A 13,898-nucleotide genomic window follows, 5' to 3' on the forward strand; every position below is an offset into this window, starting at 1 on the left:
TTTGTCCTTTACCCTGAAGATAATTTCTAACACCTACCCAAGTGACAGATACTGTTTCCGAACCTTGAGATCCAGAGATGACCTCATGGTCCCCAGCCTCAAAGTCACTCACCGTCTGATAAAAGACACTGTTCCACGTCCGGTCCACATTCAGTATGGAAAACGAACATGTTGTAAGGATATAGTGCTACGCAGGAATGAATAGGGGAAAATGGATAAAAGGAGAGAAGTTTGACGGGGAGGGTGGTCATAGATGCCGGCTTTGAAGGATACATAGATGTTTCCCAGGCAGACAAGTTGCAGAAAGACTGATTCCAGACCTAAGGAAAAGAATCCCGGAAGGACAGAGGCATTCGCCCATCTGTTGCAGTCAGCCCAGGTTGACTAGAAGACCGGAGAGAACACAGTTGGCTTGAGGCTGGAGACGGGGGCTGGGGAGGATAAAGAAGAACTGGCTTGTGATGGATTGTGGACAAGACAGAGAGGCAGAGCAAGGAAAAATCTGTGAACCATTTATAACTCTTCTGCTGAATCTCCTAGTACAGCCAGGGTACAAAACTCGGTGGCCAACATCAACTCACATCTCTGAGCCAAAATCATTTAGACAATTGAGATTAACTTCTGTTTAGCATACACCAGCTCAGACCATGCCTTCTTACTCCTGTCCTTCAAGTCATAGAAGACGCAATGGAAAGATGCTTACGATTCAGGCAAAGAATAGATATTTTAAATGAATAATCATGGCATCCATACCAAAACGAGTGATAATTTAGCAATTCAGAAGAGCTTCACAAGTATGCGTGATTTGTTAATATACTTTTTCTAAAAGAAATTAAATTCCACACTATGTGATCTCTCTTTATAAATATAAACTGAAATCATGCAAAATTTTCAGAAGGGCACATTCTGTCATACAGACATTCCTGTGTGCTCTGATCTCTGAAGGCATTGAATTTCACCAATACTTTGCTTACTATTTAAAACCTTCAACTTAAAAAATACATAAATAAAATAAAATAAAATAAAATAAAATAAAATAAAACAAATAAATAAAACCTTCAACTTGTTGGGTAATAACCACTCACATGTAAGCTGTGTGCTATCCCCCCATAACAGCCCTTGAGAAAGGTACTAAATATCAGCTTTTTGCTGCTGAAAACCGAGGTTCTCAAAGAACAAGCAGCTGATAATCAGACGATCCATAATTCAAACAGCAGCACTCTGTCTGCATTTGCTCACTGGTTTCCATGCGTCCTCATCTGGATCGTGACGGAATATCTCACCTCCTAGACTGGCTCACCCGCCCTGCTATAACCAAACATCACAAACTGAATGTCTTAGAACACGTGAAATTTGTTGTGTCGCAGTCTGGGGCTCAAAGTCCGAGGGCAGGTTGTCAGCAGCGTTGATTCCTTCTGAGGGCTGGGAGGGACAATCTGTCCCAGGCCCCCTCTCCCAGCTTCTGGAGATCCACTGGCAATCTTCGGTGCTCCTTGGCTTTTAAAACCATCAGCCCAATCCTTGTCTCCATGGACACATGGTGTTCTCCCTATGAGTCCCTGTGTCCAAATTTTCCCTTTTCATGAGGACACTGTCATATTGGATCAGGGTCCATCCCAATGACATCATTTTAACTAATTCCATCTGCAGTCATCTCATTTCCAAATAAGGTTACATGCTGAGATACAGGGGTTAGGACTTTCACACAAGAATTTCAGGAAGGATGCAAGTCAATCCATAACGCTCCCGAAATTCAACTAAAAGGCCATAGAGGTGAAGAATCATGTTTCATGTGTTCCTATAATGTTGGGTCTTAGAAAAGACCAAGTCTTACAGCTCAGTTGTAGCAAAACCATTTTACCTTAAAGGCTGGCATTTTGGGATTGAACACAAATGGTCCCTGGAGCAGGTGAGAGGTGTGGCTGAGTTTACAGGTGCACACTGACCTCAATTCTAGCAGATGTAACAAAATCCACCTTCAGAATGAGAAACCTCATGCAGAGTATTAGATAATTCCAATACTCGTTCAGAATCTTTGTTGTCCCACGAGAGGATAAACCAGACACCATCAGGCAACTGAGAGAAGAAGCAGGTGATGAGACCTGAGCTACAGTGAGAGAGAGAAGCTGTGGGCATCAAGAAAGGCTGCCAGGAGGAGGAGGTCCCCGTAGCCCATGGCAGAAACCACAGGCTTAAAGAGTCTGAGGAATACAGGACGGTTAGCAGGATCTGGGCCAAAGATCCTTCTTCCAGACATGGCTCTCGGCCCAAAATAGACTCAGCAAGGGGCCAGATGTTGGGTTTATAGCGCTGGCAAAGGTTAAACCCCTTATCACTAGGGGAGATTGGACCCCACCTCCCAAGGGGACGATGTCACAATAGCTGGGACGGGGAGTTGGCCAAGTCTGTTGGAGGTTCACAGTTTCACACCCTCAGGGCACAGGGAGTGGATGGATCCAGAGACACAGCAGAGACACGCCGGAAATACTGACGTGGACACATGAGCCGAGAGGAGGAAGGGGGTTGCAAGGGAGAAGGAAATGAGCGGCAAGTAAGATAAGAGTTCCTGGAAAAGCTCTGGCTGAAATACTGGGGAAAGAAGGCTTCAAGTCAACTGGAAATTGGGTGAAGTTCAAAACTGAAGTCTGAGTGTGTTGAAGACACAAGTTAAAATATAGACAGGAGGCTAACTAGGAGAATGAGTTTTAGAAAGACACAGGTTGGGATTGAATCCTGCCTCTGTCATGTTTAGTTAGTGATTTCAGGCAAACCCTCCCCCTGTGTGTGTGTTCGTCCCCTCAGGAGTGAAGTTGAGAGAGTGATGCCTTCTTCACGGTAACGTGTAAGGGTTAAGTGAGGTGACGAATGCCAAATGCGTATTCATAAAAAGATTGTAATGCTGGGTGCAGAGGACAGACTCAGAAACACTGGTTTCGTCCTTCTTCCTTCTCACACTTCCAATTGGAACTTAAAATATAGTCTTCTGGCCTCATTTATGAACAAGTTGATGAAATGTAAGCTGATCAGTGGAAAACAGAACAATGGCATTCATATTAGATCTCAGTATATTGGAGCATCTACTAAAATCACAATAAGTGAAAAGATTAAGATTCTCAAGAGCTGCTCTTGGAAGGGGGAGAGTGATTACTTACTTCTTCCTTGGGAGTAAGCTGGACATATGTGGACGTCAGACCAGCAGACGGACAAATGGGATGAGTCTAGACACCCGAGCCCGGAAGGTTGGGGTCCCTTTAGTGTGGCTTCTCACCTGAGTCAAGTCTGAGGAAACAAGGAGTTAAGCGACCTGAGGAGATCACAACTCTGTCATGGGGGAAGGGTGGACATGAAACGCTGGGGGTAAGAAATTTACTTACACATCTTCAAGTGGATTAGCAAGAATTTTCCCTAATCTGCTCTTTCTTGAGGTGTGTACATATTTCATAAGGAAATCAACATCTGTCTAGCTGGAAATTTTCAAATAAAGAAGAATCACCCAATAATCTGAGGTTTCCAAAGGTCCATGAACGTTCTCTGTGTTTTTCCTTCTGTTGGACAGTCCATTAGGAATCCGTTCCTCCTGAATGTTCTTCACTTCTGGGCAGTGGTGTTGCTGTCCAACTAACCGAGCACATGAGCTGAGCGCCCCTGGTCCACTCCCAGGAGATGCTCGCTGGGATTTGTAGCATTTGAAGGAGATCTGCATACTCAGTGAAAATTAATCTTTTCAAAAATAGTTCAGTGCACAAGCACTGTTCAAGCAAACATCAGAAATGTTAACCTTGTCTGATAAAGGGCATATGCAATCTCTTAGAGGAACATTTTATTGGGTTGAAACTCTTATTGGGAAGGGAAATTCTAAAAGGAAAACCTCAGAATTGCCTTTTGTTTCTCCGATGCATTTGCTGCCCCTGGAAGATGGAAGGGAATACCTGTGAACTGCTCCTGTGGAAATAAAACGATTTCTTCTCCCCCCCCCCCCCGCCCAAGCCCTTATGCGTGTATATCAGGAAAAATATGCATAAGCTGACAACATTTATTTTCAACTGTTTAAACAAGAGAAAGGAAAACTTTACATAAAAGTACCAAGAGTAAGAAATTTTGACTTCTCAAGACAAGAGGTCTCTGCCCTAACCACACAAATACACCTTTAAAGGCAGCCACAGATAGGGGCACCTGGGTGGCTCAGTCAGTTGAGCATCCGAGTTCGGCTCAGGTCATGATCTCCCGGTCCTCGGGTTCGAGCCCCTTGTTGGGTTCTGTCCTGACAGCTTAGAGCCTGAAGCCTGCTTCCGATTGTGTATCTCCCTCTCTCTCTGCCCCATCCCTGCTTGTGCTCTGTCTCTCTCTGTCTTTCAAAAATGAATAAACATTAAAAAAAATTTTTTTAAAGCAGCCACAGGCAATCATTAAATGGCTATGGCAAAATTGGCAAGATGTTTTTCTAGATAAGAGTCTCCAGACATTTTTTTCCCCTCATCCCCTTCTACTTATTTATTTATTTATTCATTCATTCATTCATTCATTCATTTTGAGAGAGAGAGAGAGGGAGGGAGTTGGGGAGGGGCAGAGAGAGAGGGAGAGAGAGAGAATCCCATGCAGGCTCAGCACTGTCATCATAGATCCCCATGCGGGGATCGATCTCACAAACCACTGTGAGATCATGACCTGAGCCAAAATCAAGAGTTGGGCACTTAATCGCCTGAGCCACCCAGGTGCCGCTCCCCACATCCCTTTCTACGAAATATTTTTGGGCATTGATAAACAATACATGTATTTTCATTGACTTTCAGTAATAATTTACTGATAGCTTCACATATAGTAAATATATAGTAAATAGGATTTAAGAAGGTAAGGTACAGATCAAATAATAAATCTAACATAATCGCTGAATGGTGCATACTTTCTTGTGCGAAATATGATGAAATACGGCCTGTTAAATTTGAAAGCTTGGTTCAACACCGTGTTACGACGCTTGGATTGCATCAATCTGAGATCAGCTTGTTTCGCTGTTTCTTTTTTAGTGACTAGCAGTGTTGAAAAAGACTGTTAGCCAGTGCTATGCCCGAAGAGTCCCTGTCTGTTTTCTAAATTATACTACTCAGTATTAAACCCCATCTGCCAGTTGAGTAGAAATTTGTGTTACAACTTGCCCCACAAGTTTTCATCTTTTACAATGTCAATTAGTTCTTCTCCTAATTGGAAGGTATTGCAATTTTTTATATTATTAACAGATGGATTATAATCCCACTGAAACTCTTTATTTGAATTTTTATAAAAAATAGAAACTATGTTTCTAAGATTTTTAAAAATGCATGAATGAATTTTTTTTTCTTGTTTAAACAGGTGAATGACATGCTATTTTGGGCAATGAAATCACATAATGATGGAAATATTTCTCCACACCTGTTTTTATAATGTTCTTACCGACTAACCAGGATTCCGTTAAAGAAAAACTGTTACTCCCGCACTCATCATGCTGTCATGTTAACTTGAAGGAAGGAAGCGTGTTTGCTTTCGGGACAGTATCTACCGGGCAGCAGGTATCTGGGAATCACGGGTTCCCTCTGTGATGTGACCCACGAAAGACTCATGATAGGAGTAAAGGTTTTAGCTCTGCCATTGTCTTGAAGTCCGTGGGTGTGCATCACCGGGGCAATCCCAAATCTACTCTTTTCTCTGCAGGACTCTTCCAAAATAATTGTCCCATTGGGAAGGATGTACAGATGAAATTGGACAATACGGTCTGTCAACCTGTAAACAAATAAGGAAAGTTCAATAAATCTGCATTTGCTAGGTCAAGGAAATGAGTGAATGTCTGGCTTGAATCCCTTGTATGTAAATGGTGTCCCTCTTAACTCCTTCCAGGAGCATATGAGGTAACTCTCAGGTTGTATATGACATGTGGTCCTGCGACTTGTGGAAGGGCAGGATAGGAAACATATATATAGTGGTGATATATAAGAAAGATAGGTGATAGATAGATGATAGGTAGATAGATAGATGATAGATAGGTAGATGATAGATAGATAGATAGATGATAGATAGACAGAAAGATAGATAGATAGATGATAGATCAATAGATCAACAGATATATAGATAATAGATAGATGATAGGTAGATAGATAGATAGATAGATAGATAGATAGATAGATAGATTATAGATAGATTAACCATTTCACTGTTTTCCTCTGGAACCCCAGCATACCACCTTGAAGATCCTCTGAAAGGAGCGTCCCACATCAGACATCACTGCTCTTCTGACGATCACGTTTCCCAAGTACCTACAGTGCTTTTTCAGAAAAGGGCATGAGAGTCAAAGGAGCCCGTCAGAACTTCTCAGCCTTGGGGCATCCAGGTGGCTCAGTCGGTTGGGCGTCTGACTTCGGCTCAGGTCATGATCTCACCGTTCATGGGTTCAAGCCCCTCATCGGGCTCTGCGCTGACAGCTCGGAGCCTGGAGCCTGCTTCGGATTCTGTGTCTCCCTCTCTCTCTGCCCCTCCCCTGCTCCTCCCTCTCTCTCTCTCTCTTTCTCTTTCTCTCAAAAATAAACATTAAAAAAAAAAAAAGAACTTCTCAGCCTTGAACAGCAAATGACTATTTTATGTGAATTCTTTCCGTCAGGATTCCTGGAATCACATGCTTCTTGTCTGTCCACTTTCTGATGCATTTCTTCAGTTTACCTCATCCATACCCTGCCAAACAATTTGACTTTCTTGTGAGTCGCCAAGACCTGGTTTCTCTTGCTGACAACCACAGACTCTTCGAGAGGATGGAAGGAACCAAGCCTCACAGTCCAGCCCGTGCCTGCTTCCACAGCCCTCCGTCTGGTCACATCCTCACGTGCTCTGTTTTCAGCAGCGCCGACAAACACAAGACCCAAGGGAGCTTTCTCACCTGCTGATGCTTTGCAAAGGCCCACTGCTTCCCTGGACACCTTCTAGGAGCCTCTAGCCCACCGAACTCCTACACATTCTCAACACTCAGCCCAAATATCATTACCTCCTGAGAAGATTTACCCATCTACACCATCACACCAGGCTGATTTTCAATAACCCAGGGTGATTTCAGTAATTCTCATACCACATATGAACTGGATTTTTCGGTGGCCCACCCTTCGCTGGACAGTGGATTTGTGGAGGAAGTGACCCCACGGGAGGCACACGTCTGGAAAGAAGAAAGGGACCTTAGCAGGTGGGATAACATGCTAAGAAGCCCTTCCCACAAAGTATCCCTTTCTGTCCAGTTTTCATGGTAAAATGGCTGATTCTGGTTAAATTACTTTGGCTCCAATCTCGCTTCAACAGTTGAGATATGAAGCCAGTTCCCTCCCTAAGGAGAAGACGCTTGTGGATATTAGCAATATCCAGACCTAGATGCAGAACTTTCTGGAGGCCATGCCTTTCCACTTCCTCCTTATGAGCTCCCCTTGGCCACAGGTCAGGGTGGCTGTGTGGTGATCTCTGCTTTTGTTTTTGAGGTCTGCTTTTGCAAGTTTATAAATTAAACACCGTATGCATTCCGTCCTCTTACTCCCTTTCCTGGTTCCTCGATGAACATACAACACCTGATTGTTCCAACGATGAGAACGCCACACAGTGAGACCCGTATTTCCCAGCTGTACCTGAGCATTCGCAAGAGTTTGCAAGTAAAGCACTCTTGCCTGACGTAGGGACATAGGCGCTTTAACTGAGGGGTAACCAAGGTCAGGCTTCCGTGACTTTTTTATGTACTTAGTAATTTTGCAGAAAAAAAGGAATTGCATTTTAAAAAAATTGTAATATGTATTCCACTGTGTGGACAGATTCTGTCTTAATAGGAATCAATGATCCACAGGTAGAGTCAACAACAATGCCCCTGAAAACTGTTGCTTCTCGAACAGGGGCTGACAAATTTCTTTCTTACTTTTAAATGTTTTATTTGTTTCTTTTGAGACAGGGCATGTGTGTAAATACAAGCAGGGGAGGGGCAGAGAGAGAGAGGGCGAGAGGAATCCCAAGCAGGTTCTGCACTGTCAGCACAGAGCCTGACATGAGGCTTGACCTCAAGGACTGTGAGATCATGACCTGAGCTGAAATCCAAAGTTGGATGCTTAACCGACTGAGCCAGTCAGGCACTCCTGAGCGGACAAATTTCCGAAGCTCTCGGATAAGGAAGCGCTTTGTTTTTCCACATACCCCGTCCAGGAGAGAATGGGGAGGGCCTCCTCTAGAGACTCCTACAGATACTTGACCAAAAGGAGTGGAGTGGAGTGGAAGAAGGAAACCAGTACCTGAAGCAAACAGAGCACCTTCTCTTTGCTGTGTGTGTCGATGGCACATGCAGGCAGAGGCAGGGTCTGGAAGTGGAACGGGGGTGGGGAGGATGTTGTCCCACTCTGGGAAAGGCCAAACTGCCATACTTCTTTTCCCTTCTACTCACACAGAGATGGTGGGGGGAGCACGCAGACATCAAGTCTTGCAACCACCGAAACACATGCAGGGCCCCGTTGGAGTGGGAAAGTCCAATCGTAGAGTGCAGCCTAAACGGTGAGGAGATAAGACAACACCAAATAGATTACTTGGTTCTCACTCTTCATGGGCTAGGCACCTAGGCCACTGTCATTTAAGTATTAAAGATGACAGGAACTCTGAAATGCTGGGAAATTTGGGGACCTCTGGAGGCTAATGCTTAGATGCCACACAATATGGCCGACAGTCTTCTCAGCCAGTCCATGTGCTAGGCATTGTCATCTTAGTATCCCTGATTTTTAAATAAAATGGGACACCAAGAGGAAATAACTTATCCAAGGTCTTTCTGCTGGTTAATGGAATTTAAAAGCAGACCTATCAAATGTGTGTGTTAACCAGCAGTGACCCCTCAGCTGACCAAGGCCCAGGCACCAAGACCTGGACCTCAGAGAAAAGACGCTCTTGGTAAGAGAGTACGTGTGGGGCACAGAGATGTAGTCTTTAAAAATATATTCACAATTATAATCACATATTTGTGCAACATAACAAAGTAAATATCCTTTGTCTTTCAATGCAAGGTAAGGAAGCAAATTTTGCCAAAACATTACGTTCCAGTAGGATGTAGAGTTTTAAATCATGTTAAATATTTCATTGATCACATTGCTTTAAAAATTCTGTTTGCACATGTATTATCACTCCTTAACTGTGAGCTCTTGGAGGACAAAAATCAGCTATATTTATTTTTACGTCCCTAGGACCTTCCTCTCTGGATCAGAACCTTAAACATGACATACATATTTACCTCACTCTACAAAATCTTAAGAACTCCTTTCAGAGCGAAGCAATCTGTTGCAATAAAACCACTGTTGGTTTTGTCTTTAAGGTGTGATCTTGACTTTCGGCAATGAATCCCCGACCTTTTGAAAAATCTCATTGTAAGGAGCTATTGACAATATGTAAATCACAATTGTATGAGTGAAGACTTTTGAGTGGCTTACAAGCTTCAGAACCCAACTTGAGCTCCAGGAAAATAGAGGAGTTGCACTGATTCCCATCAACCAAACTGAGGGAAGAAAAAATGTCTTGCATAAGACCAGGGATAAATGGATTGAGGACTCCAGTGTCACCAGATCCTGTTCTCCATCTCTCATTCCTAGTTCTTTTTCCAGGAGAGCCCCATTTCTTGCAATGGCTTCATTACCGTATTGGAAAAGGTCAATGTTGGCAGGTCACACCCCTCGTGTCTCAAAGCTCTGTCACCAGTTGAGTCTGCTTCTCCCAACTCATCTTTGTCAATTCAGAAAGGTCAGGGGAAGGGGTCTGATGTGCTTGGCTTGGGTTCAAACTCGTCTTAGATGGATCAACTTTGGGTTCAAACTCTTCTTAGATGGATCAACTAAGAGGAGCCATCTTACATATTATGCAATTAACTGAAGATCTTTCATGCTAGGTGAATGTGGAAAGCAAGGAGGGAGAGAGCGGGAGAGAAAGACAGACACTAATGATAGTGTCCCTGGCATTGCATTGACTATGGGACACGCTAAAGGGAGCACACAGGAGCCCTGAGTCTCCTCTCCCCAGCGCCTCCCCATGTCTGTGTATCTTTCCAAGTTGAGGTTCTACTGTATAACATCATTTATTTTTAAGATCGTGATCCCCAAACACAAGCCAAATAGCTCATTTAAGAGCCACTTGAATAAGCAGCTGTCTTTTCTGATCCTAGAGCCAAACTTGGCTATGTTGACTTTATTAAGAAATGCTATGCTGTTGTCCAACTTGGAAAATCAATGTGTCTATCTGAATTATATTTTAAGGACAATTCAAAGGAATTTCAAGGATATCTTAAATTATGCATTTCCCTATCAGTGGTCTTTACAGCTTATTCCCTTTGAAATTTATACCGACAGGAAATAGATGAGTGGTTTTCTGCCTGGGTTGTCTGGGTGGGAGGGTAGAAAGGAAATTAACTAAAGGATATAAAGTTCCTTCGTGAGGTCATGACAATGTTTTAAATTGTCTGGTGATGGTTGCACATATTTATAAATATGCTGGAAACAATCTAATTGTACAACTTAAGTATTTGACTCGTATGACATGTTACTTATTTCTCAATAGCTGTTAAAGGGAACCTTAACCCCATCATTAAATTAGGTGGCGTTTTAACGCAGAAGGATGGAGACAAGTGTTCGGCAAAGACTCTCCTACCTGAAGATAAACCAAAGTTTCTAAGAATAGAAAGATGCTGAGTCGTGTGTCTGCTGTTCTGGGTCCCTCTAGACTCCTTCTCTCTGTGACTCTTCTACAAGGCACACATTCTAGAATAGAAGTAAGAAGAGCAGAAGTAGGAAAGGAAAAATGAGGGAAAGAGTGTTAGAATGACTACTTGAACACCACAGGAGTGAGCATGGTGTGAGCAAAGGAAGTCGAAGAAAATACTGTGGTGCATGCAGGGCAAGCCCTCACACCTGCCAAGTGCTAATGCATAACAACCTGCCTTCGAGCAGAGCAGGATGGGGTGAGTGGAAATGAGAGAGCGCGTACTAAAGTGTAGAAAGCGGCAGTGGAATTTGGATATCAATGGCAGACATAGAGCTGGGGAGCATTTACAGGCTAAATAAGGCAAGAAACATTGTCCTATATTCTTAAAGAGGGTTACTAAGGGGGGGTGGCTTATGCACACCCAATTCTGGTCAGGAGAGGAGTAGCTGCTATTAGGCTGGAGAAGGTCATGCAGACGGGCAAGCAGAGAGACAAGGGCAGCCAACATTCACTTGACTGGATGGGAATTTGTAGCTGCCATCCTCACACTATGCCCAGGAGTGATCGCACATCTTGCTCATAAAAGAACATCAGAAGAGGCCACTGGGCCATCAAAGACCGAAGAAAATACCTGTATCTTCTGAAATCAATAAATAAATAATAAATGAACATACACGGTTTAGAGGCTTTGTGAATTCTGGGGCTTGCATGATCTTCTCTGCTTTCGTAGCGTACCTAGATTTTCAGAAAGCTTGAATTCTTGCGTGTTATTTTACAATCAATTGCTTTCCCTCAAAGTGCCTGCATCCTCGTAGACAGATGGTATAATGGACAAACCAAAATGGCTCCAGTAGCTGAATGACTACGAGAAGCAGCGTTTTCAAACCTAAGTCGCAAGAAAGCCCAGAGTAAAGGCGGAGGTAGATGCATTGTGTTCATGGCCTCCGCACATTGCCCCTCCCTCTTTCCATCCTCTATGCTATTTAGCCTTGTGCTTCTCTCACAAAAGAGTTGAATCTCTTTCCAGACTCTGTGACTCTGGGTGGTCGTAGGACACGCTTTGGCCAGTATAATGCAGTGGCAGTGACCATGTGCCAGTTATACATTTGGGCCATGAGGACTTTGCCTTTCCTCCTGCTTGGTCTTGTGGAAGAAGCTTGGGGTCACCAGCTGGTGGTGAGAGATGGGTAGGATGGGGTCATATTTCATAGTCATCTCAGATGAGGGTGTTGTAGATGAGTTAACACCCTGCTGATTACCAGACATATGACTGAGCCCCGTCAAGATCAGGAGAACCCTCCAGAAGAGCCTGGTCAACATCTCTGATGCACAGACTCCTGAGCTCAACAAATGTGTATTGTGTCAATCCACTAGGTGTTGTTATTATTTGTGATGAAGAATTATGGCAGGTAGGGGTAACTAACAAACGAACTAATGAGAGAACGTATGTGAATATCTGATTGTCTCTGGTGCCTTGCATGGTATTTACACTAACATTAACTTAAAATATCAATGTCATCATCTCCGTTATATAACAGTAATATCACAGATGGTAAGTAATGTTTTTCTAGATCACTTAGCCGGTGATTAAAATTGGGTTCCAATCCCAGGTAGTCTGACTACAAATGCATGGTTTATTTGTTTTTCTTAACATAGTTACATCATACTGTACTTCTTTTTCTGCTCTGTAAAATGAGACAATAATCACCTGAGAGCAAACAGGGCTGAAACGTTGGCGGTCTGTGTATGTCTTAGGACTACACATAGGCTCCTCAGTGACCTGGTAAATCATAACACCGCTAACTTAGTAGGAGTGAAATCGAATATGGAGAGTTGGAGAGCTAGTGGTCACAGTCTTCGTGGCCTAATTGTGTGTTGCCAATTTTAAACTCCAGCCGATCACTACCTACCCAGCGATCGGGTCCCATAATTAAAGGCCACCCAGAGATTTCACATGCACACCGCACTGAGTCTTACCAGACCTTGACTGGAGCCCAGGTTCCACTGCCAGAGAACTGGGCCAACCTGAGCAATGAGTCCACCTGGGATCCCGTATCAACCTAGAGTGAACTCTGTATTGAAACGCAGGTGTAACTTAGAACTCATCTGGAGTCAACAGATTCTTTCATATTACACACGAGAAGACACGGAACAAGGTGTCAACATCCGACACCATCTGCTTTCTGAGCACATCCACCGAAAGCCCGGGCCACCTCATGCCCCGTTTTCATGGCTGGACTTGAGCACATCTGCAACAAGTGCCTTGTCCCCTTCTGCGACAATGGACAGGAGACAGGAGCGGCTTAGAAACCACAAGGGATTTCCTTCTCTTGATCTGTAACAGGCTGTTTGATGCTTTTATGAGCCGTCTGCTGCTTTACCATTGTCTGGCGTGGTCACCAGACACATTGACTGGTGTGCTTCAGTCTCAGGCTAAGCAGGACGGGATCCGTCAGGAGTTTGTTGCCTCCCTTCTGAGTCTGACTTTTTCTTCTGTGTTAGGCCGTTTAACCTTAACCCTACCTTTCTGACATGATATCAACGACCTGTCTGGAAAAAGATGTTCAAAGTTCCCATGATAAATAATAAATCAAAGCAATGTAACTGTCAAATAGAAGTATGTGGTGCAGGATTTTTTTTTCTCTTGGTATCATGAAGTATCGGAGAGGGAAGGGAATTGGGAGTCAAGATTGCTCAACAATTTCTGTGGTAGAGAATCTGGGAGCTGGAAAGGGAAGGGGCCTCCCCGCTCGCGGGGCCAGGTGGACGCTGGGCAGCGGGGGACACAGCTCTCTTGACAATGATGTCGGTATCTTCCTCTGCAACATGACACCTTTTGACCCTCCACTAATATTTCTTGGTTACATACCTGTGAGCTTTCATTGGTGAATGAGTCTGCTTGAGCTGTTACAAGAAACACCATGGCTGTGTAAGCACACAGCAGAAATTTATTGTCTCATGTTTCCAGAAACTGGAAGTCAGAGATTGAAGTGTTCTCACAGTTGGGTTCTGGTCTGAGGACCCTCTCCCTATCTTGCAGATGGCTGCTTTTTCTCTCTATCCTTGCTTGGCAGAGAAAGAGAGCTCTGGTGTCTCCTCCTTCTCTTAGAAGGACACTCAGTCATGAGGGCCCCTCCTTCAGCAGCTCACGTAATACTGGTCCCTTCTCAAGGCCCCGCTTCTAGATACCG

The 13,898-nt window shown here is 43.9% G+C and overlaps 1 long non-coding RNA gene across 1 annotated transcript; it reads left to right on the forward strand.

The window, feature by feature from the left end:
- The first annotated feature begins 2,420 nt into the window (after positions 1-2,420).
- On the forward strand, positions 2,421-7,524 carry LOC128311380 (uncharacterized). Its single transcript, XR_008289785.1, has 3 exons — positions 2,421-2,551; positions 6,201-6,391; positions 6,623-7,524. It is a non-coding gene; the product is annotated as an uncharacterized LOC128311380 (long non-coding RNA).
- The last annotated feature ends 6,374 nt before the right edge of the window (positions 7,525-13,898 follow it).

Source organism: Acinonyx jubatus, chromosome A3 (genome assembly GCF_027475565.1).
Source record: "Acinonyx jubatus isolate Ajub_Pintada_27869175 chromosome A3, VMU_Ajub_asm_v1.0, whole genome shotgun sequence".
Lineage (NCBI taxonomy): Eukaryota > Metazoa > Chordata > Mammalia > Carnivora > Felidae > Acinonyx > Acinonyx jubatus.